This window comes from Oncorhynchus kisutch, linkage group LG17 (genome assembly GCF_002021735.2).
Source record: "Oncorhynchus kisutch isolate 150728-3 linkage group LG17, Okis_V2, whole genome shotgun sequence".
Classification (NCBI taxonomy): domain Eukaryota; kingdom Metazoa; phylum Chordata; class Actinopteri; order Salmoniformes; family Salmonidae; genus Oncorhynchus; species Oncorhynchus kisutch.
In genome coordinates, this window is record NC_034190.2 from 38,293,075 (window position 1) to 38,300,242 (window position 7,168).

General features: G+C 39.7%; 1 long non-coding RNA gene across 1 annotated transcript; it reads right to left on the reverse strand.

The window, feature by feature from the left end:
• Window positions 1-3,765: 3,765 nt before the first annotated feature.
• On the reverse strand, window positions 3,766-6,368 carry LOC116354404 (uncharacterized). The gene is made up of 2 exons (XR_004203623.1): window positions 6,051-6,368; window positions 3,766-4,623 (listed from the first exon to the last, which is right to left on the reverse strand). It is a non-coding gene; the product is annotated as an uncharacterized LOC116354404 (long non-coding RNA).
• Between the last annotated feature and the right edge of the window lie 800 nt (window positions 6,369-7,168).

The window sequence follows — 7,168 nt, forward strand, 5'->3', positions numbered from 1 at the left end:
ATAACTGCTCCTTCACTAGCGCCATGTTGCCTCCATACTCAACGCTATCCGCAGTGGTACAATTATTTTCAGCCATATTCCCTTAATAGGCTATCACAATAATATATATTTTGATATGCAACCATGAATATAAATCACTCCAATGCGCTGTGCTCCTTCAACAGTGTCACTATATCATTAATCTTCACACTTCAATGAATTAGGCAGCAGAGATTGGAAATCGGATTCTATGGATTCAGTCCTTGTTCGTTGTTATAGGCAAACTAATGATTCCAATAATCCGACATGCTGCATGCAATAATCCATCAGTCCAATTTCCAACGAGAGTTAAGTTCTTACTGTTGTAGTGGTGATTCCCTATGAACTGCCACTGGCACAGGAGAGAGCTGTCCATAACACATCCACTAAAATCAGCTTTCCAAACATTACTCTTTTGGGGTGAAGTTCCCATTGCGTATATAAATCGCTCCAAAACACACTATACAAAAGGTGCAGAGAGATGCATTCTATAAGCTATAAAAGTGATACGGTAACAACTGTATGTGCTCTCCTCTCACCTGTGCTAACCCTTCGTGCTACCTATATGCACATGACCCCGACATATGTCCTCTAGTGTACATAAGCCAAAAATAACCCTTGACAGACAACACAACTCATAAACAGGCCAAAATGGCTCTTACAATATATATATATATTTGTTTTTGTGACAAAACCATCAGTACCATAAATATAGTTATTCTGCTATGAATTGGTAAACAAACAAAGGTTGCATACTGCCACCTATAATATGTTGTTTGAACAGGCATAAAGCCAAGGTTTGATGATTTACTTGGATGGAATTATGTGATCCTTCCTTACCCTGTAGGAAGTCCCACCCAGTTGTCAACTTCAAAAGTCCTCAATATCACTGCCCATGCTAAAATGGGCTTTGGGTCCCAAGTCCTCTATCTCTGTGATGGAAATGCCTTTGGTGGGAAAATGTGCATGTTTTTTTTTTAATGCAGATTTGAGAATATTATCATGAAAATCTGTTGCCAATTGGATGGAATGCTTATGATGACCATCATGCCATATATCCATGATCATGAAATACACTGAACAAAAATATAAACGCAACATGTAAAGTGTTCCCATGTTTCATGAGCTGACATAAGCACAAAAATCTGGTTTCTCTCAAATTTTGTGCACACATTTTTATTTACATCCCTGTTAATTAGCATTTCTCCTTTGCCAACATAATCCATCCATCTGACAGGTGTGGCAGATCAAAAAACTGATTAAACACCAATCAATTACACATTGTGTTGTGTGACAAAACTACATATTTTAGAGTGGCCTTTTATTGGCCTCAGCGCTGACTACAGGAATGTCCACCAGAGCTGTTGCCAGATAATTGAATGGTAATTTCTCTACCATAAACAGGCTCCAATGTAGAAGAGAAATAATAGATAAAATATATTGGTGCTCATCGGCCATTGGACATAAACAGCCATTGGAAATCGGCCATTGGAAATAGCAAACAGTGAGCGGTTTGGAAGGAGTCAGTGGCTAACTGCAAGCATTGCAAAGCAATCACTAGCCTGTTATTCAGTGGAGTGGCTGTGTGGTCCTAAGTCTAAGATTAAGGGGTCTCTTTTCCTAGTTTAAAATGATAAACTTTCAACATTGGCTATGCTGTCAATGAAGCATGATTTGTGCCGCACTCAAAACAACTGTTAACTTGGAACTGCAAAATTGGACTTTTGTGAGTTCAAGACAACTGGGAACTAAGGAAAAACGAGCTATGACTGGGAAAATACATTTGAACATTCATCCAACTCTGAATTGTAAATCGGGAACTCGGGCCTCTTTCTAGAGCTACAACCTGAAGATCACTGTCGTCATGATTCAACCTCCCCCCAGCTGTCTTGAAAGCACCATAAATCCAGAGAATGCCAGACTTTGATGTCAAGATTTGTCCACAACGAACTGCCGTGCCTTCCTGTTCAATTGAGCTCAGCACAACAAGGTGAGTCCAAAAATGTATTTGTAGTTGTATTTATTATGGTTCTCCATTAGCTGCTGCCACACCTGCGTGTGTGTGTGTATGCACGTGTCTGTGCCAATGTTTGTGTTGCTTCACAGTCTTAGCTGTTTTAAGGTGGGTTTTTTTATCTGTTTTTTAAAACCAAATTTTTACTGCTTTCATCAGTTACTTGATGTGGATTAGAGTTCCATGTAGTACTTTGTGTCTCCCATAGTCTGTTCTGGACTTGGGGACTGTGAAAAGACCTCTTGTGGCATGTCTTGTGGGGTATGCATGGGTGTCCGAGCTGTGTGCCAGTAGTTTAGACAGACAGCTCGGTGCATTCAACATGTCAATACCTCTCATAAATAAAAGTAGTGTTGAAGTCAATCTCTCTTCCACTTTCAGCCAGGAGAGATTGACATGCATATTAGCCTATAACCTGTTTTTGAGAAACGTCATCTTTGAATATTGTAAGTGCTTCCATTGTCTGCTTATACGCCCACTTTATTTATCCTACGGTTCTGACTTGGTGTATAGAGAGAACACTGTAAGAACGGCCCATGTTCTGAATTCTGTCGCTGCACATTTAAAACGTGCTGAACAAATAGTTATATTGACTACGTCCATCCTAGCTCGCTCATTAATGTCTAAATCGAAATGACGGATTGTCTCTTATCCGTTCCCTTATGCAATAGTTTGAACATCTCAATTGTCATTAGAAACCACATTTGTTTAAGCAAGTCAGCCATATCAGCTATGTTTTTTTAAAGGCAGTAAATGAGGCTGAATTAACTGTTTCTCTACCAGACAAGGCTCCGCTGATAGGCAGGTGTAGCAGTGGTAAGGTGTTGGGGCTGCTGTTGGGATTCTGCTGTGGGGACAGCTTTATGTAGGCCCTAACAGTTTGTGGGCACCGTTTGTCACCGTTATAGTGCAATTCATGTAATGTTTAGTGTTGTGTAGTGGCTTTTCTGGCATGTATCTCACTTTTTTTTGCCCCACCAAGATTTACATGCTAATATCGCCACTGCACGCTATATACACGTACACCTGGATTGTGTTCTAGTAGAGTAGTTACCTGAGGGCACACACTTAATGTATTGTAAAATGTATTTTAATGTTTACTTTTTTATGGACCCCAGGAAGCTGCTACCTTGGCAAGAACTATGTCTTGGAAAAAGCAGGTGTTTATTTATATACTCAGTTTATATCAATCAAGTATGCAGGACACAGATAGCCTTCATGCCTGAATTCCCCCAGGAGGCAGATCTAAGGGCAGTGTGAGCCATTGTCTCCTCCCCTAGAGGGGGTGAGGACCTGGGCTTTAACCCTCCCCTCCCTGTATTCTTCTTTTTCCCCAGAAACTAGACTAAGAAGCTAGAAACTAGACAAGTCATTAATAGTCATTATTTCTGTACAATTTCATAGGAAAGTCTCCTTGCTCATGAGTGTAAAAAGTTTCTACATTCTGCCTCAACAAAATATTAACAGATATGCTTGTGATGAAAATATTTTCACTCACATGGAGGTATGCAATATCCACAGTCGGACGAATTCAGCGTCAGTCCTGGAACCCCTTGTTATCGTTTTTTTTCACCTATTTTTCTAAGCCTTCATTATTTTCTTTCTTTGTAGGGCTGTGGGACCCCAAAGAGGTCTAATTTTTTAGATCTCACCTCAAGGGTTTGGGTAGCAGCTTGGACATGTTTGTTTTGTTGATCCCAGCATTTCTGAAATGAGGACAATGTACATCTTCATAATCTGTCAATATGAACACAAAAGGCTAATTGTTTAATATCATACACATACCATCATGTCATATTATGTGAATCATCATTCCAGAATGAGGTTAGGAAGCAGAGGGTTATTTTGAATATTAAATTGTCTACCCAAGGAACAAGATCAATAAACTGATAAAGAATGCTGATTCAGTTATTGGAGTTAGTTATTGGCCTGACTCTGGAGGTCATGACAGAGCAGAGAAACAGACAGAAACTGGAAATCTGTACAGTACATCTAATGACTGTAGAAGTACTTTTAGCAATTGTCTTGGAATGCCAAAGTGCTCAACAGAAAGACTTAGGATGTTCGTTTTACCAAAAATCTAATTTATATAGCCCTTCTTACATCAGCTGATATCTCAGTGCAGTACAGCAACTCAGCCTAAAACCCCAAACAATGCAGGTGTAGAAGCACGGTGGCTAGGAAAAACTCCCTAGAAAGGCCAAAACCTAGGAGGAAACCTAGAGAGGAACCAGGCTATGAGGGGTGGCCGGGTGGAGATTATAACAGAACATGGCCAAGATATTCAAATGTTCATAAATGACCAGCATGGTCAAATAAGAATAATCACAGTGGTTGTCGAGGGTGCAACAGGTCAGCACCTCAGGAGTAAATGTCAGTTGACTTTTCATAGCCGATCATTGAGAGGATCTCTACCGCTCCTGCTATCCCTAGAGAGTCTAAAACAGCAGGTCTGGGACAGGTAGCATGTCAGGTGAACAGGTCAGGGTTCCATAGCCGCAGGCAGAACAGTTGAAACTGGAGCAGCAGCACGGCCAGGTGGACTGGAGACAGCAAGGAGTCATCATGCCAGGTAGTCCTGAGGCATGGTCCTTAGAGAGAGAGAGAGAAAGAAAGAATTAGAGAGAGCATACTTAAATACACACAGGACAAGACAGGAAAAATACTCCAGATATAACAGACTAACCCTAGCCCCCCGACACATAAACTACTGGAGGCTTCGACAGGAGGGGTCAGGACCTAATGCATTAGTTCCTAAGGCATACCTAATGCATTTGTTTTTTTATGAGCATACTTGAGGGGTTGTAGGCCTATATTTTATTATATAGTTTTGATATATTGATAGTAATATATTATTATTAAGCTCCCACTTCTGCCCTACAAAGGCAAAACGCAGGAACTACGCAATTTTTGTGTGTGTTCAAAATCATCAAACATCAAATCATTTTTCAGTCTAGCAGAGAGCAATTTTTGATAATCCATTATATATTCTAATCAATTGGCTTGTTCTTGTGTCAGGAAACCATTACAGCAGATCAAAGATGTTTTACAAAATGTGTAATTACTGCCTCATAGAGTGTTATTGGTTGCGCTATTGTCGGGTCACATCCCTATTGCCCCTGTAGACTTGGGACAGTAAGGCTTCCCAGTCTAGGCCACTGATGCTGTCCCAGTGCACAAACTTAGGCTACAACAGTCATTCTGTGTTTTACCTGATCGTCAAGTAAGATAGTAAACTATGTTGAATATAGCCACTCTCAGAAAGAGAGAGTTGTAATCAGGTCTTAAATGTTTCAATCTGGAACTTTTTTTAGAGGGTTAACCTAGAAGCACATAATGGTGCCCCAAAGCAGTGTGAATAACATCTCAACATACTGTCGACAATGTTTCACTGGCAACTACTAAGGCTCAAAATATTTTCACATTTTTCTCTCTGATCATTCGAATGGTTGTGCAGACCAGTAATTTTTCTGTTGGACATGCCAATAAATTAACTAGCTACACTATCACAGGTCTAATTAAAATGCTAAATACAATTGTTTCTTCTATTATTATACATTATATGCAGAACAATAGTTCACTGTAAATAGTTTTTTCTTAAGTTTATTGCAGAATTCAACATAATTAAGTTGATTCATTATATTACAAATGACAACACGGTCAGTTCCGGTATCAGTTCACGGAATCATGGCCGATTGAGTTAGTCTGTCACTCATAGCCCACCACTTAAATAATTAAATAAATAAACAATTAGCTAAAAAGTATGTCCATGTGCTTACACGATTGATATTCTTGATTATCTTTTTACATAAATGTAACAACAGCGAGTAGATTTTTTAACAGCTAGCTAAAACATGCTTCCGGGAACCACCAACAATGTTGGCCAGGGCGAATAAAGATCACTTCCAGTATACAAGATGATAACGCAATACACATAACTGAATCAAATAAAAGTCTAGAATTATGCGGCTGAAATACAGAAAACATTAGATTGGTCATTTCTTATCCGATAACTTACCTCTCGTTCACTGTAAAATAGCTAGCTATGTTTATTTGTACTAATAGCACAAACTCCAAGAACATCGAGGGATTCAGAAGGGGCGTGGCATTGATGGAGTTTGTGCTATTAGTATATTTTAATTTGTACATATAGTACATAATCTTGTTGCTAAAATAAAAACTATCGGCCTATATCGAATCTCCCATTCCTCACAAAAATGTTAGAAAAAGCTGTGGCGCAGAAACTCACTGCCTCCCTGAAGCCAAATAATGTATACAAAATGCTTCAGTCTGGTTTTAGACCCCATCATAGCACTAAGACTGCACTCGTGAAGGTTGTAATTTACCTTTTAATGGCGTCCGACCAAGGCTATGCCCCTGTCCTCGTTCTCCTAGACCATTGGTTCCCAAACTTGTATAGTCCTGTACCCCTTCAATCATTCAACCTCCAGCTGCGTACCCCCTCTAGCACCAGGGTCAGCGCACTCAAATGTTTTTTTTTTGCCATCATTGTAAGCCTGCCGCAAACACACTATACGATCCATTTATTAAACATAAGAATGAGTGTGAGTTTTTGTCACAACCCGGCTCGTGGGAAGTGACAGAGAGCTCTTATTGGACAAATAATAATAATCAATAATTTTGCTCTTTATTTAGCCATCTTACATATAAAACATTATTTGTTGTGGGATCCTGTGTTTTACATTATAGTCCTTACCATATATATATGATTAAATATTATCTGATGTTGGTTTGTGTGAGTGAGGTGTCTGCATTTGTGCACTGGAGCATCATTATGAGATTAAACAACTGCTTGCTACTTGCCTGTTTGTGTGTAACAAGAACTGAGTAACATGGTGTGACCTGCATGTTGCAAAACTGTAGATAACAGCCCAGCAGATGCTTTGTCCTTTGTATGTAACAATATTGAGCACATGGTGTGACTTGCTGTATCTTACAAAGTTGTGATAGGGAGGGGTGGTCATCACGAGGTTTAACTGAGATGGAAAAATACTTTAAACACATGAACTGAGCAATTGTTATAACTAGGGGGTGATACCAGAACAGTAAGAATCTATACATCGACTGAGGGAGGACTCCAAGAAGCGCCAAGAGGCGGGGACCCGCCTGAGCGCC